Source organism: Choloepus didactylus, chromosome 6 (genome assembly GCF_015220235.1).
Source record: "Choloepus didactylus isolate mChoDid1 chromosome 6, mChoDid1.pri, whole genome shotgun sequence".
Taxonomy (NCBI): Eukaryota; Metazoa; Chordata; class Mammalia; order Pilosa; family Megalonychidae; genus Choloepus; species Choloepus didactylus.
The window spans coordinates 200,070-225,854 of NC_051312.1; the positions used below are offsets into that span (position 1 = coordinate 200,070).

General features: G+C 40.4%; 1 pseudogene; it reads right to left on the minus strand.

Annotated features, from left to right (window-relative positions):
• Positions 1-4,432: 4,432 nt before the first annotated feature.
• The window catches only part of LOC119535900, a 68,642-nt pseudogene continuing 47,289 nt past the window's right edge, over positions 4,433-25,785 (minus strand).

Genomic DNA, 25,785 nt, shown 5'->3' on the forward strand with positions numbered 1-25,785 from the left:
TTGTTTTTTTAATCTTTTAACTCTGGCTTTGAAATTTTAACTGAATCTCAGTTGAGCCTTAAGAAATGATAACCACAAACTTATAACTGCCTTACTGAAAAATTTGTGAGTCACATTATTTCTCTTGCTTAGACTGAAAATTACACCATGGTATATAGACAAGTAAATCTGAAAACTGTTTATCATCATCTACAAAGTACTGAAAAATAATATCCATGAGATTCCAGTTCAAATTTTGACAGACAAAACATAAACTAGATTTAAAGTTCTGTATTAAAAAAACAAAACAAAACAATAGTACAGTTTGCATTATGGGGCAATTAAAATAATTGTTTCATTTTTGAAGACCTGACACTAAAAACAATGAAAACTATGTAAGAGATCATTCCACAATTGTTCTGTTTTGCTCTTTTCATTCTAAGAATGTAGTCATTTTCAGAGACAGACAGCCAGCTGGTCAACTTTATGCTTAAGACATTTACCTATACTTGGCCAGAAGTTTCAGAGGCTTACTACACATGCTAGTGTAAACTCTCATGTTAAATACAAACATTTCCCCAATCATACTCTTTTTTTTCTTTTTAATTTTTATTGGGATTGTTCAGATACCATACAATTATCCAAAGATCCAAAGTGTACAATAAGTTGCCCCTGGTACCCTCATATGGCTGTGCATCCATCACCACACTTTCAATTTTTAGAAACTTTTCATTATTCCAGACAAGAAATAAAGTGAGAAATGAAAAAAGAAAAAGAAAAAAAAAAAGAAAAGGAAATTCGAATCCTCCCATATCCCTAACCAACCCCCCTCAATAGTTGACTCGTAGTTTTGGTATAGTATATTTGTTACTGTTTATGAAAGAATGTTGAAATACTTATAACTATAGTATATAGTTTGCAATACGTATATATTTCTTCCCTATATGCCCCTCTATTATTAAATTCTAGTTGTATTGCCATACATTTGTTCTGGTTCATGGAAGAGTTTTCTAATATTTGTACAGTTAATCACAGACATTTCCCACCATAAGATTCAGTTTTATACATTCCCATCTTTTGACCTCTAACTCTCCTTCTGGTGACATATATGACTCTGAGCTTCCCCTTTCCACCTCATTCATGCACCATTCAGCACTGTTACTTATTCTCACATCTGTTCATTTCCAAACATTTAAGTTCATCCTAGTTGAACATTCTGCTCATACTAAGCAACCACTCCCCATTCTTAAGCCTCGTCCTGTATCTTGGTACCTTATATTTCATGTTTATGAGTTTACATATTATAATTAGTTCTTATCAGCGAGACCCTGCAATATTTGTCCTTATGTGTCTGGCTTATTTCACTCAGTATATTGCCCTCGAGGTTTTGTCATCAACCCATTTTTTTTAAGATGGTTTTGTTCACACATCATACATTCCATCCTAAGTAAACAATCGATGGTTCTCTGTATGGTCACATATTTATGTGTTCACCACCTTCACCACTATCTATATAAGGGCATCTACATTTCTTCCACAAGGCAGGAGGGAGAGTCAAAGAAGGTAGAGAGGCAAAAGAAAGAGGAAAAAAATGACAGCTAGGAAGTAGCAAAAGGAAAAGTAACCTTAAATCAAAGTAAAGAGCCAGACAACACCCCCAATGTCAAGTGTCTAACATGCCTCCCCTATCCCCCCCTCTTTTCTGCATTTACCTCAGTATATCACCTTTGTTACATTAAAGGAAGCATAATACAATGATTCTGTTAGTTACAGTCTCTAGTTTACATTGATTGCATCCCTCCCCCAATGCCTCCCCATTTTTAACACCTTGCAAGGTTGACATTTGCTTGTTCTCCCTCATAAAAGAACATATTTGTACATTTTATCACAATTGTTGAATACTCTAGATTTTACCAAGTTACACAGTCCCAGTCTTTATCTTTCCTCCTTTCTTGTGGTGTCTCACGTGCTCCCCACCTTCCTCTCTCAACTGTATTCATAGTTATCTGTGTTCAGTGTACTTACATTGCTGTGCTACCATCTCCCAAAATTGTGTTCCAAACCATGCACTCCTGTCTTCTCCTATCACTCTGTGGTGCTCCCTTTAGTACTTCCTGTAGGGGGGTGTGTCTTGTTTACAAAGTCTCTCATTGTCTGTTTGTCGGAAAATATTTTGAGCTCTCCCTCATATTTGAAGGACAGCTTTGCTGGATGTAGGATTCTTGGTTGGTGGTTTTTCTCTTTCAGTATCTTAAATATATCACACCACTTCCTTCTCGCCTCCATGGTTTCTGCTGAGAGATCCGCACATAGTCTTACTAAGCTTCCTTTGTATGTGATGGATCGCTTTTCCCTTGCTGCTTTCAGGATTCTCTCTGTCTTTGACATTTGATAATCTGATTATTAAGTGTCTTGGCATAGGCTTATTCAGATCTATTCTGTTTGGAGTATGCTGTGCTTCTTGGATCTGTAATTTTATGTCTTTCATAAGAGATGGGAAATTTTCATTGATTATTTCCTCTATTATTGCCTCTGCCCCTTTTCCCTTCTCTTCTCCTTCTGGGACACCAATGATACATACATGATTGTACTTTGTTTCATCCTTAAGTTCCTGGAGATGTTGCTCATATTTTTTCATTTTTTTCTCCATCTGCTCCTTTGCATGTAGGCTTTCAGGTGTTTTGTTCTCCAGTTCTTGATTGTTTTCTTCTGCCTCTTGAGATCTGCTGTTTATGTTTCCATTGTGTCTTTCATCTCTTGTGTTGTGCCTTTCATTTCCATAGATTCTACTAGTTGTTTTTTTGAACTTTCAATTTCTGCCTTATGTTATGCCCAGTGTTTTCTTTACAGTCTCTATCTCTTTGCAAAAGAGTCTCTAAACTTTTTGAATTGATTTAGCATTAGTTGTTTAAATTCCTGTATCTCAGTTGAAGTGTATGTTTGTTCCTTTGACTGGGCCATAGTTTCGTTTTTCTTAGTGTAGGTTGTAGTTTTCTGTTGTCTAGGCATCTGACCTCCTAGGCCATCCCAATCAGGTTTTCCAGATGAGAACAGGCTCGGGTCACAGAAGAAGGAAATATTCAGTATCTTGTTTCCCTGATGGTTTTTCTTAGAGGATTGATACACCTGTGCTTTTCTTCCCAGCAGGTGCACCTGTCAGCCTGTCACTGGCTGGTATAAGAGGTTGTGGCTCGTGGCTCTCCTCCCCCAGGCTTTGGGGTCTGGTTCTGGAAAGGTGGGCAGTAGAGCTGGGCCCCTCCCTTTCCTCTTGGGGTGCTATGACCCCTCCAGAGAGGTCACTGCATATCAATACATTCTTTGTTTCTCTGACTCTGCTGATCAAAGTGTTTTGATTTTAAAATGGCTGAGGCTGTCTTTACTGCAAAGTGCTGCAGGCTGAGAATGGCTGAGGTTTTCTCCACAGAGAGAGAAATGGACAGAAAATCTCCCAGGTTCACCCATCAGCCAGAGATAGCACCCAATCCTCTGGACTCCCCATCCTGAGACAGATATGTCCCCGACTCTCCAAGGTCAGTTGTCACCAAAAGCCTCTGTCTGCTTGTTGAGGATTCGCTGTCTGTATTGAGCAGTTAAAATTAAAACCCCAGTTGGAGCTGGGCTGAGAGAGTGCTGCTCTCTAGCACTGTGAGGCTTCCATGAGGGAGGGGCTCTCAGCTCTCAGCTCTCAGCATGAGTCTGCAGTTTTACTTACAGATTTTATGCTGTGATCTCAGGCATTCCTCCCAATTCAGGTTGGTGGCTGATGAGTGGACAGTCACGTTTGTCTCCCTGCAGTTATTCCAGGTTATTTACTAGTTTTTTGGTCATTTATGAATTGTTCCAGGGGGGGACTAACAGTCTTCCACTCCTCTCTATGCTGCCATCTTAGCTCCTGCCCCCCAATAATACTCTTAAATTGCATCTCATTTATCTCCCTCTTTAAGAACTGCGTAGGCTCATTTTATATACTTAGAAAATCTGTAATAAACTACAGAGTTTACTAAGAGTAGAGGTACTCTGTTTAACGTGCAAAATGGTGTGGCCAGAGGAAAAGCAAGCAATATCAAACAAGAATGCAGTCCTTACCAACACAAATTGAAACCCCCCTTACCCCAATAAAAAGGCTAGCCCAAGAAAGGTCTCATTCTATAAAGATTTATCATTTCCAAATCACAGTGTAAGGAACCTGAGTAATTTACCAATTTTGTTTTCTACTCTGTGCCTTAGAGATACCTCACTAAAAACTGGTATCTGACACAACAGAATACATTTGCAGAATGTAATATTATAGTGACAGCACCTAGGTTAATTGGTTACATCTTAATTATTTATATAGAACATTGGTCCAATAACATAAAAATAAAGAACAACAGCTGGAAATTTATCTCAGTCAATGTTCTGAGATAAAAGGGTTAACCACTCTTTCCATTATTTCCTGCATATAAATCCTTTTTCATTTTGAAATCCAATGGCAGTTAAATTCTAGCATTGTTCTAAGCTGTCGCATGAGCAGGATACTGAAGGCCATCTCTATACAGCACACTGCAACACGAGGACTCTCATTCACCAATTCCGGCACACTTCCAAAATATGCTCAGCAATCCAGTTTTGTTTCTGTCCAGGAGACTGGGTGCCAGGGATTGGACATGAGCACAGGTGCATTTAAGCAGCAAGATTACAGTCAACAGACTCTGAAGATTAAAAATGGTAGACACAGTGAGTCCAGCAAAGGCTCAGCCACATCACCCTTCTGGGCCCATTCTCTTTTCTTTCTGGGATTCATAGCAGATAATTTCAATTGCTTTATCTTCCAGTTCACTGATCCTTTCTTCTGCCTGCTCAAATATGCTGTTGAATCCATCTGGTGAGTTTTTCATTTCAACTATTGTACTCTTCAGCTTCAGAATTTCTGTTTGATTCCTTTTCATAATTTCTATATCTTTATTGATATTCTCATTTTTTTGGAATTTTTTCCTAGTCTTCTTTAGTTCTTTGTCCATGTTTCCCTTTATCTCATTGAACATATTTAAAAGAGTTGATTAAATGTGTTTGACTAATAGTTCCAATATATGAGTTTCCTCATGGATGGTTTTGTCAAATTCTTTTTTCCTTTGTATGGGCCATATTTTTCTTTTTATTTGTATGTGTAATTCTTTGTTGAGAACTGAACATTCTGAGATTATGTTGTGGCAACCCTGGAAATCTAATTCTCTACTTCTCAGAGACTGCTGTAGATTTCACTGTGGCTTTTCCAAACTATTTTTTTCCCATATGGAAAAGGGAGGGGAAAAGGTATTATCTCCATAAAGCTTCTCTACTGCCTGCTGCTTCAGCCTGAAGTTATAAAACAATGTCTACCCTCTGTTCTGGTCCCCAGTGACCCAAAAGCAGTGATCAAAACCCACAGGCCTGAATTTTGGAGGGTCATTATTATACACCTTGACAACAGCGAGCCATGCCAAGAATGTGTGCTATGGTCCCACAGATGATGCCATGAGGTTGGGGGAATGGAGGTGTTAGCCACCATGTGAAGGTGAAATTCACTGAAATTTACCAGCCTCTCCAACCAGGTCTTCCCTGGTAGATGAAGTGTTCTATAGACTTCAGAGTTCCAAAATCAGTTGATTCAGACAGTTCCTGATAGTTCAAGAGTTGTTTCCATGAAGGGACTAATTGGGGAGCTTCTTCCCCCTCGATCTTCCCACAATTCACTCCTGGCCATTGTTTCTTCCTCTCTCTGCCTTCTCCTTCTGGAACATCCATTATGCATGTGTTGATTTGCTTGTTGATTTGCGGGTCTCTTGGGCTTCCTTTATTCCTCTTCATTTTATCTTATATCCTGCTCCTCAGACTGGGTAATTTCATTTGACATATTTTCAAGTTTGCTGATTCTTTCTTGTGCTTGTTCAAATATTGTTAGACCATTTTTTATTTCAGTTATCACATTTTTCCACTCCAGTATTTCTATTGGTTCCTTTTTGTAATTTCTGCCTTTTCATTGATATTTCCTATTTAGTGAGACATACTCTCATGGTTTCCTGAATTCTTTGAACAAATTTAAATGAGTGAGTTATAGTCTTTGTCTAGCAACTCCACTGTCTAGTTTTTGTTTTGTTTTGTTTTGTTTTGTTTTTCAGGGAAAAGATCTATTAATTTCATTTTTCCTGTGTATGGGCTACAATTTCTTTTTTTGAATGTCTCACAATTATTTAGTGGAAACTGGACATTTTCAATATTGCAATGCACCAATTCTGGAAGTCAGATTCTCATGCCTCTCCTGGGCTTCTTATTGCTGCTTGTTATAGTTGCTGTTTGTTAAGTTAATGATTTTTCTGAACTAATTATTTCTGTCTAGTGAAGCCTCCCAAATCCCTGTTGTTATAACTTAGTGGTCAGAGAGTAATTTGATAGAGATTTTTAAATGACTAGAACAAAATAATTAAACCAATAAACCTCCCAGGCTTTGATGATGAACCCAGTGTGTGTATTGGGGCACGTTTTCCACACTCAGCCAGGCAGTTTACAACTCTGTCCTATCCTTCCCTTCCTACTGGCAGCTTGCACAGGGTCTGAAGGTCAGCCAGAAGTGAGAGCTTAGGACATTCTCAGTTCTTTTGTGAGCCTGTGCCTAAGCCCTGGACATATGTGTGGCTTCCTAGCCTCAAGAGCTTTTCAAAGTCCATTTTCCCACAAACATCTCACTCCCATCTTATCCTCCCAGGCTTTTTGAGCTCTCTACTGTTGGCCCCAACTGTTTTCCATGCTCTAGACAGCAGTGACTACTGTACTCTCCTTTAAATGCTTTGACAAATGTCCCCTGTGTTATTATGGTCCCCAAAACATCATTATCTTTGATGCAATCTAGTGGAGGCAGACTGTATTAATGTTGATTAGGTTGGAACCTATTGATTGAGTGTTTCTATGGAGATGTGATTCAATCAACTATGGGCAAGACTTTGGATAATTTCCATGGAGTTGTTACCCCACCCATTTAGGGTGGGTCTGAATTAAATCACTGGAACCATATAGATGAGCTGACAAACAGAAGGAACTGAGAGCATGCTGAGTGATGTTTTGGCGCTGCAGCTTACAGACACATTTTTTTGTGTGTGTGTGTTTGTACGTATTTTTTTAAATTAAATTCAGTTTTATTGAAATACATTCACACACCATACAATCATCCATGGTATACAATCCACTGTCCACAGTATGATAACATAGTTATGCATTCATCACCACAATCAACCTCTGAACATTTTCCTTACATCAGAAAGAACCAGAACAAGAATAAAAAATAAAAGTGAAAAAAGAACACCCAAATCATCCCCCCATCCCACCCCATTTGTCCTTTAGTTTTTATCCCCATTTTTCTGCTCATCTATACACTAGATAAAGGGTGTGATCCACAAGGTCTTCACAATCACACTGTCACCCCTTATAATCTACATTATTATATAATTGTCTTCAGGAGTCCAGACTGCTGGGTTGGAGTTTGGTAGTTTCAGGTATTTACTTCTAGCTATTCCAATACATTAAAGCCTAAGAGGTGTTATCTATATAGTGCATAAGAATGTCCACCAGAGTGACCTCTCGACTCCATTTGGAATCTCTCAGCCACTGAAACTATTTCGTCTCATTTTGCATCCCCCTTTTGGTCAAGAAGATACTCTCAGTCCCATGATGCCAGGTCCACATTCATCCCCGGGAGTCATACTCTGCATTGCCAGGGAGATTTACACACCTGGGAGTCGGGTCCCACGTAGGGGGGAGGGCAGCGAGTTCACCTGTCGAGATGGCTCAGTTAGAGAGAGAGAGGGCCACATCTGAGCAACAAAGAGATACTCAGGGGGAGACTCTTAGGCACCATTACATGCAAGTTTAGACTCTCCTTTGTGGTAATGAGCTTCATAGGGGCAAGTCCCATGCTCGAGGGCTCAGCACATCAAACCGCCAGTCCCAATGTTTGTGACAACATGAACACCAGTCCAGGTGAGGATGTCCAACACATCTGCACCTTCCCCCAGATCCTCGGGGCTGGGGAGGGGGAGGCTGTAAATATATTTTTTATTATCTGCCCAAATTACTCTGGGATGTGTCACTATTTCACTCCAGCCTATACTAACCTACAATATCTCACTTCCTATTCAAAGTTCCATGCAATTGTGGTGCTTGAACAAATTGACTGTAGAGTTGTACCGTTTAGAAAATTTAGATCCTGTACCAAATAGGTATCTATTCCCTTGGTCTCATATGGAAATTGAAGTTTTAAAACACAATCAGTTTCAACCTTTACCCTTTGGCCTGGCTTCCCCTGGTCTTAACCAGACCTGCTTCATTCATATCACTAATTGAAGACAGACAGATTTTTAAGATGGCCATTGAAAGCTAACACTTTGGAGAACATTATTTTGAAATACCACCTGGAAGCAAGTGGATGCCAGCCACATGCCTTCTGAGCTAACAGAGGTTTCCAGATGCCAATGGCCATCCTTCAGTGAAAGTACCTGATTGTTGATGCCTTACCTTGGACATTTTATGGCCTTCATACTGTAACTTTGTAACCAAATAAATCCTCTTATAAAACCCAATCCATTTCTGGTATTTTGCATAATGGCAGCATTAGCAAACTGGAACACACCCCAAGTAACCACCACAGTCTTGGAAGAGTTCTGAGTTATGCAAAATAAATGAAAGCCCTTTGAATTGGTCCTTTAGAGAGACATGGGGCAGGAGCACTCAACCAACCACAATTCTTCTAGAATATGTTAGGTTTGACTTCCTCTGGTATCAGATACATCTACTGGGAAAGTGGGCTGTTGTCTTCTAGGTCACTGCTGACCTGGGAAGTGGGAGAAGGGACCAGGGCACAGGGCAAATGAAACTGCAACAAAGCTATCTTACAGAGATTCTGCTGTTTTTCTTTTTTTTTTTTCTGGATTAAGCGTTCCTCTGGTTGCTGTAAGCTTTTGATTACATTTCAGAGTTCTGAAAAAGTTGACTCCAACAGCCTTTGTCAGTTTATTCATGGCTGTTCAGTGCATTTGTCAGGGTTCTTTAGGGAAACAGAACAAATAGGGTGGATGGATAGATAGATATTGTTCTAGTTTGCTGAGGCTGCTGGAATGCAAAATACCAGAAATGGATCAGCTTTTATAAAAGGGGGTTTATTTGGTTACACAGTTACAGTATTAAGGCCATAAAGTGTCCAAGATAAGTCATCAACAAATGGTTAGCTTTACTGGAGCATGGCCAATGGTGTCCAGAAAACCTGTTAGCTGGGAATGCATGTGGCTGGCATCTGCTCCAAGTTCTGGTTTCAAAATAGCTTTCTACCAGGATGTTCCTCTCTAAGCTGCAGCTCCTCTTCAGAATATCACTCTCAATTGCTCTTAGGGTATTTGTTTTCTCTTAGCTTCTCTGGAGCAAGTCTGGTTTCAATGGCTGTCTTCAAACTGTCTCTCATCTGTAGCATCTGTGCATCCTTCAAAGTGTCCCTCTTGGCTATAGCAAGCTCACTCCTTCTGTCCAAACCTATATAGTGCTGAATGGGTGGGGTCACACCTCCATGGAAATTATCCAGAGTCATAACCCACAGTTGGGTGGGGCACATTTCCATGGAAGCACTCAAAGGATTCCAATCTATTCAGCACTAAAACTTCTGCCCCACAAGATTGCATCAAAGAACATGGCTTTTTCTGGGGGACATAACACATTCAAGCTGGCACAGATATGGATACAGATATAGATGTATAGATTTATGAAAGGAATTAGCTCATGTGACTGTAAGGATTGGCAAGTCCAAATTCTGAAGGAAAGGTTGCAAGTTGGGAACTCCAGTGAGGGTGAATCTGATATTCCCCAGGAGAAGCTGACTTGCTGCAGTAAATGCAGAAATTCTTCTGACTTCTGAAATTGTCATTCTGGATTTTAAGACTTCCAACTGATTGGGTAAGGAAACTCTCTTCATTGCTGAGGGGAGTCTTCTTTGTTGATTATAGATGCAATCAACTGTAGCTGTGATTAACTGAGTATAGATGCAAATCTTTCTATGAAATGCCTTCACAGTAACAATTCAGCAGGTGCTGGAGACCATAACCTAGACAAGTTGACACATGAACTTAACTGTCACATGCAGAGACAAATAGTCGGAATTTCCTATCAGCCATTTTCCTTTATGATTCATTTTTTAACTTTAGCTGTATCTCAAAATTAAAGCACAAAATTCCCTGAAATTGAACAACAGCTCCTGCAAGTTGGTAGAAGCTGGCTTTCACACACCTCTGCTGCAGGATGTTTACTGAGCATGGAATATGGATTTTATCCTGAAATCAATGTGTTGGCATCCTGACACTTCATGCTATGTCTCCATCCACAGACCTCTTTCCCAGTTCTCTGTGTCCTCAACCTCCCAATATTCTCCTGCCAGGCTCCTGGTGAGCTTCCAAGTCTTTCATCACTGTACATGCTTCCAGATATATTCTAACCTTGGGTGACTTCTCTTTCAGCACAAAGTGATGGCCAGCTGCTCTGCTTGTAGCTCTGCCCCAGGAGAGTTTCTCCTCACCAGTGTCTCCAAACCTCCCCTCAGTGGGGCTATAGTGCAGCCACCATCTGAGTTCAACTTGCACCCTCATACCAAACTGATTCATTGAAGAATAAGCTGACACTTCTTTCTTCATCACCAGGCCATAAAGGGCCCCTTGCAGTCCAGGAGTGGACAGATCAAGTGTTGAATGACACAGGGGTCATGGAACACTCAAATAGATCTGGGAAGTTCCACTTCCATTGTATAATGGATTGTTGCTAAGCCCCCCCAACTTTATGACCTGGTGAGTCTGACAACACCCAAGTCATGTAGGCAGTTCTCACAGCCACTTGGCAGCCCATGTCCATTATTATAAATAGGGTAGAAAAGACTCCAAATGCCATACCAATGCCCACATGTCCAAGCCCAAGGCTACATCTAGCACAGCAACTGCAGTTGGACTCCCACTTCTTTCGGTTAGCTGCTCCCCTGCCATCTTCCAGGGTCTAACTGGTTTCTGCAGGGTCATACAGGTAAATACATGGAGGTTGGATAGTGACCAGCTCCCCTAAATTGTTTAGACATTGAAGGTGGCACTAATTTCTGCTATTCTATCCTGGATGTGACATTGTTTTGGGCTTTACTCTCCTTCTAGGGATACACAGTTGGGGCAATTCCAGAGACTTCTATCTGGGCATCCCCACAATGACTCTTACCCAACAGGCCATTTTCCCAATGTTGGGTTGTGCCAACTGCCATTCACTCTTATTTGAATTATACATTAGGTGGTGGCTTGTTGGATTCATGGCCCCTTGATAGTTGGATTTGGGCCAGGAATCCCTTGATTTCCTGGTCTCCATTTGCCCCAATATGAAAGAGGAATGATGACAGTGCTTTGTCTGTCAGGGTACCAATCCAGCTCCTGTGTTCAATAGTCCTTAGGGTGTCTGGGAGTCCCCTTTCCTCAGGGTTCATTACTCATATGAATGACCATATGCTCCTGTGAGAAGGTCAGAGGGTTTGCCTTGTACACCTGCTGTCATGTTGCAAGTCATCTCTACTAGGGGTTCTCCACTCATCTGGTCATTGGATCAGATCTGAAAACTAGTTCATGCCCAGAAGAGTCAGGATTGTTTTTACTGAGCTGTCACCCTTCAGCTCATGTTGAGCCACCCTTGCCTTCTCTGGCTGGTAGAAGGTGAGTAGTACCCATATAGGCTGTCTATATACTTTACTTTCAGAGATGCAGTCTTTATTAGGCATGTCTAGAATTCTTTGCTGGTTGGGTCCTCTTGGCTCCACCCTGACCCTGCTGAGTCCCCTCTCACCAGCACATTTCCCATGACCTTTGGGAATCATACATGCCCAGGCCCTCCCCCAGGACAGAGCCATAAGGCAGATTTACAGTATTCAGCATCTGGCTGAACACTCTGACAGCAATGCTGGGAGGTGGAGTGAACATCCCCTAGGATGGCTCCAAAAAACTTGGAAAAATTAATGTCCCCAGTAAGTGAGGTCAAAGTGACAGAACTGCTGTAACAGACAGTAGAAAAGGGATCAAAGGTCAGGGATGTGGACATGCTGGAGTGGAAAGAGGAAATAATTCTGGAAACCTACAGGATGACTCTGCTCTCCAGGAGTTACCTAGATGGTAAGGCATGAGCTAAGGACAGGGGGATAAGCATCATTCAGTATAATAAGTCATGGTGGCCTCCTCTGTCTCTGGGGCTGATGGTGGGATATGCCTTTAAAGAAACAGGATCACTGAAAGCAGTGGGGCTGGTGGGACCCCTAATATGGTGTCAAGAGAATGGATTAACCCTCAGAAGCCAGATGGGAGTAAATGTGGCAAGGTCAGAGTTGCAGAGGGGTCCCAACCAGCAGAGAGTTCTCGAGGTAGTTAATGAAGACTGCACCCTGGGGGCAAAGGAGATGGACAGGCAACAAGATACTGCTTGGCTTCCATCCATTGAAGAAGGCAAGGATGGCTCAACTGGAGGCTGAGGTTGACATCTAACAAAAAATCATGATCCTAGTTTTCAGACCCAAACCCAAAGGCTGAATGAGAGTAGAGTCCCTAGGAAGTAGGGCCTATCACAGAGTGACCTTCAAAACCAGCAGCCCTTCCCAGAGAAGCCCATGGCCTTTTACATTGGAAATGGATCCTGAGTAAAGACAGGAGCCAGGTTCACATTTCAACAGACAGAACACCGTCATCATCCCTCTTTCACCCAGGGGCAGACAGGGACCAGGCAGAATCCTGGCCTACACCCTGCTTCCTGTTGTCTATTCATTTCAGACTCTAAGACTCCATTTAATAATTCTTGTAGGGCAAGTCTACTAGCAATGAGCTCCCTAGTGTTTGGTAATCTATGAATGTCTTAATTTCTCCTTCACTTTTCTACAGTTGCATTAAAGTTTCCAAGTATAGGTTATTGAAAACAGTAACCAGAAATGTGTACTTGGAGAGTAAATTTGGAAAGGAATGGTGTCCCAGAGAATGCCGAGTGGTGAAAGCATTCTTGAAGACAGTTGAGGAGAAGCCAGCATAGCGTGTCTTCCTGTCACTCTGAGAGGAACTTGATGCCTTGATTTTGCATTTACTTTTAATTTTTTTCAGTGGTCTCTGCTGTTTTTAGTGAATATACACTCAGTAAATACTTTGAGTGACTTTCCATGGGCTGGTGGATGGCAGCTAGTGGTCAGGGGAGCATGACAGCCTCACCAGCCTCTACAGCATGCCCAGGGCCATGTGCCTTGAACTGTGGTTAAATACACATTAGAAAAATCATTTAAACTTTCTTAAGTGGGTGGTTCTTTGGCATTAAGAAAATTGATTATTTCTGTCAACATTCACCACTGTATTTCTGAACATTTTCATCATCCCAAAGAAAAACTCATCCCAATTAAGCAATAAAACCCCATTTCCACCCCCCCCCCAGTAATCACTATTCTGCTTTTTTGTACTTGAATTTGCTTATTCTAAGTATTTTATATAAGAGAAGTCATACACAATTGTTCTTTTGCTCCTGTTTTATTTCACTCAACATGGCATGTTCAAGATTCATCCATGTTGTAGCTTCTACCAGAACTTCACTACTTGGTTTCTTTTTGCACAAAACTTTTTGAGTTTTATTTTTCCCTCAGGTTGGAGATTCACCTTAAAATGCATGCATTTAAAAACAGTAACAGGGTCTTGAACTGTTTTGAACAGACATTAGGTAAGCACAGAAGGTTGAAAATCCCAGTTTTAAGAATGGACACTGCTGTGGGAAGTCAAGAAGTCACATTACATTACAGGGTGGTAGTTTATTCTCTCCCCCAAAAGTTGAATCTAGATGTTTCACACATTTTTGTTGTTGTTGTTGCAATGATCCACCTGCTCTGGAGTGTGCTGAGCTGCCCTGGGCCTTCCCCAGAGGTTGGTGGCTTGACTTCCCCATAAAATGGATCCGAGCATGGGGAAAGGACCCCTCTGGAAATTTCCTTCCAAGCTTCCTTCCTGGGATCTTGGCACACCTTGGGAGGAAGGCTAAGTCTTCCCTTCCCTCAGGGGCACATCCCAGAGGAGGGCTAGGGCCATGTCACTGCCCCCTGCGGAATGGTCAGCAGACTTGGGGGCAGTTTTCTTGTTTTCTGAATGTTGTTTTCCCTTTGATGCATGTGCTCAGGCCAGGCCCAGCTCCCACATTACTGCCAGAAAGAGGCAAGATCCCCAGGCTTGGGGGGAGCCACATGTCTAAGGCCAGAGCTTTGAGGGCTGTTTATAAACACATTGTCCTTCCAGCACCCAACATCAAAGTTGCTTAAGTACTGGAGGGGTGCTGAAGTTTTACTCTCCCTCCCAATTTGAAATAGTCAACAGATAATTGTGGAGTGGGATTGGCTCCTGAGAAAGGCCCTGGGTCTCTGATCCACTTCCCCAGGGCAGGGCCTGGCAGACTGAAGGGAGCACATCACCAGGGCAGGGGTCTGAGGCAACACGCTGAGCACAAGCAAGAGACCTGTCTGATGTCTGAATCACAGGCAAGATAGAAAAGTGCAACAGGAAGTGAGAGAGGGAAGGAACAGCTGCCTGTGGTGGGGACTTTCAGAGGGCCACTGAGAACAGCCACAGGGACAGGTTGTGGCACCTGCCACAGACCAGTAACCCAGAGCCAGATAAGGAGATGTTGAGCACAGCTTTAGTCTGCACCCCTAGAGCTCCCAGCTGCCCTGTGTCCCACAGACCACAGGGCACAGAGAAGGAGCTTGCACTGGGGAACACAAAGACTCAGACTTCACTTCTTTCTATGGCTAAATACTATTCCATTTTATTTATCCATCCATCTGGTGGTAGACACTGGGTTACTCCCACCATTGGGCTATTGTGAATAATGAGGAGATGCACATTGTTATACACCTATTTTTCCAAGTTCCTGCTTTCAGTTCTTTTGGGTAAATGTCTAGAAGGGGAATTCCTTGGTTATAAGGAAATTCTGTGTTTAACTTCCTGATGAACTGCCAAACTATTTTATATAGTGGCTGCACCATTTTACATATCCACCAGCAGTGTACAAGGATTCCTATTTTTCTACATCTTCAGCAACATGTATTTTCTGTTGTTGTTTTTTTTTTAAATAATATCCATCCTACATGTATGATGTGGTATCTCATTGTGGTTTTTTTTTTATCTTCATTTTATTGAGATATATTCACATACCACGCAGTCATACAAAACAAATCGTACTTTCGATTGTTTACAGTACCATTACGTAGTTGTACAGTCATCACCTAAATCAATCCCTGACACCTTCATTAGCACACACACAAAAATAACAAGAATAATAATTAGAGTGAAAAAGAGCAATTGAAGTAAAAAAGAACACTGGGTACCTTTGTCTGTTTGTTTCCTTCCCCTATTTTTCTACTCATCCATCCATAAACTAGACAAAGTGGAGTGTGGTCCTTATGGCTTTCCCAATCCCATTGTCACCCCTCATAAGCTACATTTTTATACAACTATCTTCGAGATTCATGGGTTCTGGGTTGTAGTTTGATAGTTTCAGGTATCCACCACCAGCTACCCCAATTCTTTGGAACCTAAAAAGGGTTGTCTAAAGTGTGCGTAAGAGTGCCCACCAGAGTGACCTCTCAGCTCCTTTTGGAATCTCTCTGCCACTGAAGCTTATTTCATTTCCTTTCACATCCCCCTTTTGGTCAAGAAGATGTTCTCCGTCCCACAATGCCGGGTCTACATTCCTCCCCGGGAGTCATATTCCACGTTGCCAGGGAGATTCACTCCCCTGGGTGTCTGATCCCACGTAGGGGGGAGGGCAGTGATTTCACCTTTCAAGTTGGCTTAGCCAGAGAGAGAGGGCCACATCTGAGCAACAAAGAGGCATTCGGGAGGAGGCTCTTAGGCACAACCATAGGGAGGCCTAGCCTCTCCTTTGCAGCAACCATCTTCCCAAGGGTAAAACTTATGGTAGAGGGCTCAACCCATCAAACCACCAGTCCCCTATGTCTGTGGTCATGTTAACAACCATGGAGGTGGGGTAGGCCAATACCCCTGCATTCTCCACAGGCTCCTCAAGGGGGCACTATATCTTTTTTTTTCCTTGTTTTTCTTTTTTTTTTTTTTTAACTTTCCCTTCTTTTTTAAATCAACTGTATGAAAGAAAAGTTAAAAAGAAAACAAACATACAATAAAAGAACATTTCAAAGAGACCATAACAAGGGAGTAAGAAAAAGACAACTAACCTAAGATAACTGCTTAACTTCCAACATGTTCCTACTTTACCCCAAGAAAGTTACATAATATAGCAACATTTCTGTGAACTTGTTCCTACTATATCCATCAGAAATTAACAGACCATAGTCATTCCTGGGCATCCCCAGAAAGTTAAATAGCTTATCTGTTCTTCTTGGATTATTGTTCCCCCTTCCTTAATTGCTCTCTATTGCTAGTTCCCCTACATTCTACATTATAAGCCATTTGTTTTACATTTTTCAAAGTTCACATTAGTGGTAGCATATAATATTTCTCTTTTTGTGCCTGGCTTATTTCGCTCAGCATTATGTCTTCAAGGTTCATCCATGTTGTCCTATGTTTCACGAGATCGTTCCTTCTTACTGCCGCGTAGTATTCCATCGTGTGTATATACCACATTTTATTTATCCACTCATCTGTTGAAGGACATTTGGGTTGTTTCCATCTCTTGGCAATTGTGAATAATGCTGCTATGAACATTGGCGTGCAGATATCTGTTCGTGTCACTGCTTTCTGATCTTCCGGATATATACCAAGAAGTGCAATCGCTGGATCGAATGGTAACTCTATATCTAGTTTTCTAAGGAACTGCCAGACTGACTTCCAGAGTGGCTGAACCATTATACAGTCCCACCAACAATGAATAAGAGTTCCAATTTCTCCACATCCCCTCCAGCATTTGTAGTTTCCTGTTTGTTTAATGGCAGCCATTCTAATCGGTGTTAGATGGTATCTCATTGTGGTCTTAATTTGCATCTTTCTAATAGCTAGTGAAGCTGAACATTTTTTCATGTGTTTCTTGGCCATTTGTATTTCCTCTTCAGAGAACTGTCTTTTCATATCTTTTGCCCATTTTATAACTGGGCTGTCTGTACTATTGTCATTGAGTTGTAGGATTTCTTTATATATGCAAGATATCAGTCTTTTGTCAGATACATGGTTTCCAAAAATTTTTTCCCATTGAGTTGGCTGCCTCTTTACCTTTTTGAGAAATTCCTTTGAGGTGCAGAAACTTCTAAGCTTGAGGAGTTCCCATTTATCTATTTTCTCTTTTGTTGCTTGTGCTTTGGGTGTAAAGTCTAGGAAGTGGCCACCTAATACAAGGTCTTGAAGATGTTTTCCTACATTATCTTCTAGGAGTTTTATGGTACTTTCTTTTATATTGAGATCTTTGGTCCATTTTGAGTTCATTTTTGTGTAGGGGGTGAGGTAGGGGTCCTCTTTCATTCTTTTGGATATGGATATCCAACTCTCCCAGCCCCATTTGTTGAAAAGACCATTATGACTCAGTTCAGTGACTTTGGGGGCCTTATCAAAGATCAGTCGGCCATAGATCTGAGGGTCTATCTCTGAATTCTCAATTCGATTCCATTGATCTATATGTCTATCTTTGTGCCAGTACCATGCTGTTTTAGCAACTGTGGCTTTATAATAAGCTTCAAAGTCAGGGAGTGTAAGTCCTCCCACTTCATTTTTCTTTTTTAGAGTGTCTTTAGCAATTTGAGGCATCTTCCCTTTCCAAATAAATTTGATAACTAGCTTTTCCAAGTCTGCAAAGTAGGTTGTTGGAATTTTGATTGGGATTGCATTGAATCTGTAGATGAGTTTGGGTAGAATTGACATCTTAATGACATTTAGTCTTCCTATCCATGAACATGGAATATTTTTCCATCTTTTAAGGTCCCCTTCTATTTCTTTTAGTAGAGTTATGTAGCTTTCTTTGTATAGGTCTTTTACGTCTTTGGTTAAGTTTATTCCTAGGTACTTGATTTTTTTAGTTGCTATTGAAAATGGTATCCTTTTCGTGAGTGCTCTTCAGTTTGTTCATTTCTAGCATATAGAAACATTACTGACTTATGTGCATTAATCTTGTATCCCACTACTTTGCTAAATTTGTTTATTAGCTCTAGTAGCTGTATCGTCAATTTCTCAGGGTTTTCTAGATATAAGATCATATCATCTGCAAACAATGACAGTTTTACTTCTTCTTTTCCAATCTGGATGCCTTTTCTTTCTTTGTCTTGCCAGATTGCCCTGGCTAGCACTTCCAGCACAATGTTGAATAACAGTGGTGACAGCGGGCATCCTTGTCTTGTTCCTGATCTTAGAGGGAAGGCTTTCAGTCTCTCACCATTGAGAACTATGCTGGCTGTGGGTTTTTCATATATGCTCTTTATCATGTTGAGGAAGTTTCCTTCAATTCCTACCTTTTGAAGTGTTTTTATCAAAAACGGATGTTGGATTTTGTCAAATGCTTTTTCAGCATCTATTGAGATGATCAATTGATTTTTCCCTTTTGACTTGTTAATGTGTTGTAATACATTGATTGATTTTCTTATGTTGAACCATCTTTGCATGCCTGGAATGAACCCCACTTGGTCATGGTGTATGATTTTTTTAATGTGTCTTTGGATTTGATTTGCAAGTATTTTGTTGAGGATTTTTGCATCTATATTCATTAGGGAGATTGGCCAGTAGTTTTCCTTTTTTGTAGCATCTTTGCCTGGTTTTGGTATTAGATTGATGTTAGCTCCATAAAATGAGTTAGGTAATGTTCCATTTTCTTCAATGTTTTGAAAGAGTTTGAGTAACATTGGTGTCAGTTCTTTCTGGAAAGTTTGGTAGAATTCCCCTGTGAAGCCATTTGGCCCTGGGCATTTATTTTTGGGAAGATTTTTGATGACTGATTGGATCTCTTTGCTTGTGATGGGTTGGTTGAAGTCTTCTATTTCTTCTCTGGTCAGTCTAGGTTGTTCATATGTTTCCAGGAAATTATCCATTTCTTCTACATTATCCAGTTTGTTGCCATACAGTTGTTCATAATATCCTCTTAAAATTTTTTTAATTTCTTCAGGATCTGCAGTTATGTCACCTTTTTCATTCATTATTTTGTTTATATGGGTCTTCTCTCTTTTTGATTTTGTCAGTCTATCTAGGGGCTTGTCAATCTTGTTGATCTTCTCAAAGAACCAACTTTTGGTGATATTTATCCTCTCTATTGTTTTTTTGTTCTCTATGTCATTTATTTCTGCTTTAATCCTTGTTATTTCTTTTCATCTACTTGGTTTAGGATAGGTTTGCTGTTCATTTTCTAGCTTCTTCAGTTGATCCATTAGTTCTTTGATTTTGGCTCTTTCTTCCTTTTTAATATATGCATTTAGTGCTATAAATATCCCCCTTAGCACTGCTTTTGCTGCATCCCATAGGTTTTGGTATGTTGTGTTCTCATTTTCATTCGTCTCTATATATTTAGCAATTTCTCTTGCTATTTCTTCTTTAACCCACTGATTGTTTAGGAGTGTGTTGTTTAAACTCCAGGTATTTGTGAATTTTCTAAGTCTCTGATGGTTATTGACTTCTAATTGTATTCCATTGTGGTCAGAGAATGTGCTTTGAATAATTTCAATCTTTTTAAATTTATTGAGGCTTGTTTTATGTCCCAGCATATGATCTATTCTGGAGAAAGTTCCATGAGCACTAGAAAAGTATGTGTATCCTGGTGATTTGGGATGTAATGTCCTGTATATGTCTGTTAAATCTAATTCATTTATCAGATTGTTTAGGTTTTCAATTTCCTTATTGGTCTTCTGTCTGGTTGATCTATCTATAGGAGAGAGTGATGTGTTGAAGTCTCCCACAATTATTGTGGAAACATCAATTGCTTCCTTTAGTTTTGCCAATGTTTCTCTCATGTATTTTGTGGCACCTTGATTGGGTGCATAGACATTTACGATTGTTATTTCTTCTTGTTGAATTGCCCCTTTTATTAGTATGTAGTGGCCTTCTTTGTCTCTCAAAACATCCCTGCATTTGAAGTCTGTTTTATCTGAGATTAATATTGCTACACCTGCTTTCTTTTGGCTGTAGCTTGCATGAAATATTTTTTCCCATCCTTTCACTTTCAGTTTCTTTGTGTCCCTGTGTCTAAGATGAGTCTCTTGTATGCAACATATTGATGGTTCATTTTTTTTTATCCATTCTGCGAATCTATATCTTTTAATTGGGGAGTTTAATCCATTTACATTCAATGTTATAACCGTGAAGGCATTTCTTGAATCAGCCATCTTATCCTTTGGTTTATGTTTGTCATATTTTTCCCCTCTGTCTATTAATATCCTTTATTGTACCCATACTGAATCTCTTTAGTACTGAACCTTTCTCCAAGTCTCTCTGTCCTTTCTTTGCTTCTCTGTCTGTAGGGCTCCCTTTAGTATCTCCAGTAGGGCAGGTCTCTTGTTAGCAAATTCTCTCAGCATTTGTTTGTCTGTGAAAAATTTAAACTCTCCCTCAAATTTGAAGGAGAGCTTTGCTGGATAAAGTATTCTTGGCTGGAAATTTTTCTCACTCAGAATTTTAAATATATTGTGCCACTGCCTTCTCGCCTCCATGGTGGCTGCTGAGTAGTCACTACTTAGTCTTATGCTGTTTCCTTTGTATGTGGTGAATTGCTTTTCTCTTGCTGCTTTCAGAACTTGCTCCTTCTCTTCTGTGTTTGACAGTGTGATCAGTATATGTCTCGGAGTGGGTTTATTTGGATTTATTCTATTTGGAGTTCGCTGAGCATTTATGATTTGTGTATTTATGTTGTTTAGAAGATTTGGGAAGTTTTCCCCAACAATTTCTTTGAATACTCTTCCTAGACCTTTACCCTTTTCTTCCCCTTCTGGGACACCAATGAGTCTTATATTCGGACGTTTCATATTATCTATCATATCCCTGAGGTCCATTTAGATTTTTTCAATTTTTTTCCCCATTCTTTCTTTTATGCTTTCATTTTCCATTCTGTCATCTTCCAGGTCACTGATTCGTTGTTCAACTTCCTCTAGTCTTGTACTATGAGTGTCCAGAATTTTTTTAATTTGGTCAACAGTTTCTTTAATTTCCATAAGATCATCCATTTTTTTTATTTAGTCTTGCAATGTCTTCTTTATGCTCTTCTAGGGTCTTCTTGATTTCCTTTGTATCCCGTACTATGGTCTCATTGTTCATCTTTAGTTCTTTGAGTAGCTGCTCTAGGTGCTGTGTCTCTTCTGATCTTTTGATTTGGGTGCTTGGGCTTGGGTTATCCATATCGTCTGTTTTTTTCATATGCTTTATAATTTTCTGTTGTTTTTGGCCTCGTGGCATTTGCTGAACTTGATAGGGTTCTTTTAGGATTTGTAGACCAATTGAAGTCCTTATCTCTAATTTATCAGATCTACAGCTTCGTGGAGTACACTTTCTCTAACTAACCAGCAGGTGGCGTCCACGAGCCACCTGTTCTCCACAAGCCAGTTCTCCCCTGCTTAGCCTTTTTGGTGAGTGGGGGAGTGAGTCTTGTGGGGTCCAACTGGTGTACCAAGCTTGTGTGTGTAGTTGGTGTTGCCTGCCCTGTATATGGGGCTTGTTTCTGGGCAGTCAGGGAGGGGGGGGTGGCCCTAACAATCAAATCTCCCTGGTGATCCTAGAGTTTTAAAGCTGCTGCAATAGTCTAATCCTTCAGTTCAGTCCTGCCACAGTTTGTCTCTGCCACTGACCCACAAGTCCTTGGTATTGGCGTATGGCTCCTGAGACTTGCAAGTGGGCCCCTCTTCCAGGCTGTGCACCCCGGGTCCTCTGTTGAGGGATGACTGTGCTATGTTACAGGTGAGTGCCATCCCCCCAGGGCAGTTCTGGGCTGCTGGGCTGTGTAGGGAGGCTCCCAGTCTGCTGAAATGATGGCTGAATGGGGCTTTGTTAATTCACACTGCTCCACCTTCCCAACTCTGGGACAATCAGCTGAGGTTGCAGGGAAGGCTAATGTCCACGCCCAGTTTTGTGGTGTGTGCCCGTTATTTGAAGCACTTCCATCACACTGGGTTGTGTGGGGCAGCTCTGGGCTATGGGGCTGGCGATGGGCAGGAGTGTTTCCTGTCCACCAGGATGATGGCTGTGAGCGGACACCCCCCTTTTCTTGGGAAGTTGTGGTGTTTAGTGAATTTTCTCAGCCACTGGATTATTGCCTTTTGTCTCAGAGCTCTCTTAGTTCTGCTCTTGACTTGACCTGCCCAAATTGCAAGTCTTTGAAACTTTCTGTATTGGGCTTAGATTTCACTGATCTCAGCAGTTCCACGTTTTCATGAGTGTTGTATGAAGTATGCCCAAAGTCAGATTGCTCTGTGGTGTCCAGTCCACGCAGTTCCTGGCTTTCTACCTACTTTCCTGGAGGAGTAACTAAAACATACAGCTCACCAGTCCGCCATCTTGCCCCGCCTCTCATTGTGGTTTTGATTTGTATTTCCATGATGGCTAATGATGTTGAGGATTGTTTCATATGCTTATTGGCCATTTGTATATCTTTTTTGTAAAATGTTTACTCAAATCTGTGGTGACTTGGAGCTATGCACTCCAGAAAAATGTGTTCTTAAACTTAATCCGTTCCTGTGGGTGTGAACCCACTGTAAGTAGATCCTTTTGATGAGGTTACTTCAGTTAAGATGTGACCCAGCTCAATCAGGATGGGTTTTAATCCTATTTCTGTAGTCCCCTATAAGCAGAATGAAACTCAGACACAGAGAGAAAGACACAGGGGGAGCCACCAGAAGCTGAAAGTCAACAGAACCCTGAAGAGAAGGGAAAGGTCCGGAGCGGCCACTTTCACAAGTTCATCTCAAACCTGTGACCTGCGTTAGAAAAGGCCTGAGCCTAATCAGGTCATGAGTCAGTCAATTTGGGGTTCATCAAGCAACCTCCCACTCAATTAAGAGTATAGGGACAGACAAAAGTTTAAAAGCAAAGAGCACTCAAAACAAGCATTCACCTTTAACACATTTTTACTAAAGGAACACTTAAAGCAAAAGGAACAAGTTTACAATCTAAAAATTAATTGATACTTTCCAAGCCTGGGAGCCCCCACTCTTCCAGATGCAGCTGGACATGAGGTCAGAGAGTTCCTTCTGGTTTAAGTTACAGAAAATTTATAGCATCTCAGTTTAGAGTAACTTAAGTCATATTCTATTTTTTACATTAAATGATGCTTCATGAACATGAATGTCTCATGAAGCAAAGCATCTCAACCCATGAGTGGTTCAAAATCAAAGGAAGGTATCCGTGTTATCTGAGACCTAGCCTTGAATGCCTGTAAAACTCTACTGGTAATATTTTTACTAATTAAGCTATGATTTCTGTAAGAGCAATATAATATACTTTTGCTTGTATAAAAATTAGAAAAGAGATTACTATTACTTATATGTAACTTGTTAATATAGTTTTTTCATTTTATTCTATTGATTAGTATAGCCATTACATCATATTGACAAACATACATTTGATTAGGACTGTATTCAACCTTACTACATTATTTACAACTTCTCTATGTTTAAAGAAACAGCTGCAGCTCATCCTGTTTTCACAGAGGACCAGGTGACTACATGTTATCTATAACTAAGAAGGTTGACAGGGCCTTTCTGCTTTCTTGAAACTATTCACAGTTCTTTTAATTGTTTAGCTTCTCCTTCGGTATAATTTTCTAATATGGGACTTGAAGGGTATGAAACATCTGTCTCAGTTATTATTGTGAGGCCTTTGCACTTTTTACCATTTGGAGATTATACTTGAGTGTTTTTAAGTAAAAATTCTATTAAAAATGCTTCTGTATCAGAAGGAATAACTGGCTCTTCACTATCAGAACAGAAAATGTCAGGTGGTGTATGAGAACAGCATGGAAAGAAGGAATCAGCATTCTCATTACCAGATTCCTCAGGAGAGATATTATCCTGCAATGCCCTCTCCCACTGATTTTTCTCTTTAAAATCTGTATAGCTCATCCCATCATTAATTTGATTAATATCTGGTTCTCCTTGTTCTCCTATATTTATCCCATAAGGGCTAATCAACACTGCTCTCTGAAATTCTTGCCCTTTCAGAAATTGGCCATACCTGTGGGTAGGATGTATTTGATTAGGTTCAGTTAGCCCATTTATTCATAATATAGGCTGCATTATTCATATGTTCTGACAATAGAGTTCTTATACATGGATTAAAATCTAAAGGATATTTACAGTATTCTGTTACTGGTTTATCTAATTCAGGGTGATTAAAATCCAAGTACCATATGATTGTTTTGTTCTCCTCTTTGAGGAAGTTCCAAAACCTGTAATTATAGTATACACCAAAACATTGCTTAGTATTACATTTAGATTTAAACTTTCCACCCCACCAAGTGGCATTTTTACAGCACAGAAAAATCAAAGTTCCATGTGGGATGAAAGTCATTACCACATCACCAAGTCCCAGTGAGTTGAAGGTTATTGAGATTGTCATCCTGGAAGATTTCCTCCATGGCTATGGGTACAGGATCTCCTTCCTGGCTGCATAGATGTTCTGGCAGATCAGAATGCTCAGCAGACATGGCAACTTGCTCAGCAGAGGAAACAGAATTGTTACTGGGATATATGAGCTCAACATCAGGTGCCAGTTGTACTCATTTGCAAAGCTCTGTGCCTGGTTGGGTGTTCTTGTATCTCCTAGAGCTCTTACTAGAAGGAATAGGTGATGGCAAGGCAAAGCATACATTATGACAATTTATTAAATGTCTTTTTAACTCTTGAATAGAAATCTGGGTGCTATATGCCATTTTATTGGAAGGAAGAACTGAGAATTTGGATCAGCATAAAACAAATATTTTCTACCCAGGAACTCTTCTGCACATATATTACACATATATTTAGGACTAAGTTGGTTAGTCTTAGTTACAATAAAGATAATGTCAAAATGATGTATTATAGTGCTAACAGTATGAGGAGTGTACAGAGCTGATAGGGCAGATTGAAGTTTTCACTTACACTCTTCACTACTAAGCCCTGTAGTAAGGTTTTATGAAGATGCTGCAAAACATCAGTATTTCCTTGTCCCTCTCCATAGTCAGTTACTCTTCCTTCTTTTTCTGAGAATTTGGAAGCCATGTCAGAATCCTGAAAATCAATACTATAAGTATGGTAATAATTATTAGGATAACTATGGGCTTAGCGTAAGTTGATATATCAATTATCCCATCAAAGTTGCCTTTCGTAGCAGCACCCACAAAACCAGCTATTGTGCCAGCAGCTGAGGCAGCAGCAGGCCAGACATCCTCCAATGCTTTTCCTCATTGCTTCATCCACTCTGGAGTGTCCCCTTCATGTAAATCCAGTCTGAGAAGGTCAGACTTTGTACTTTCTATCTGCTCTTCAGTGCTAGCCCATACATCAGTAATCAGTGTCCTTGACTTCAATCTTCTTCAACTTGGCTAAGATTCCAACCAAGTGTGGTAACCTCAGTTGCATTTTTGGTATGTGAAAATTACCCAAAACAACAGTTTACTCTTTAGGCAAAGGTTTCTTTAATATTTTTTCAGAGCATTGTACTGTATCATTGACAGTGACAATTAAGGATTGATATGGAAGTATATTACAGTCTATAGTAACTGACATAACTATGTAATTGTGTATAAGGTTGAATGTATCTTTATTAAAGTAAGCTGAGTTTCTGTTTTTACCAAATGTCCAATGTTTAATACTTGCCAGTTATTATA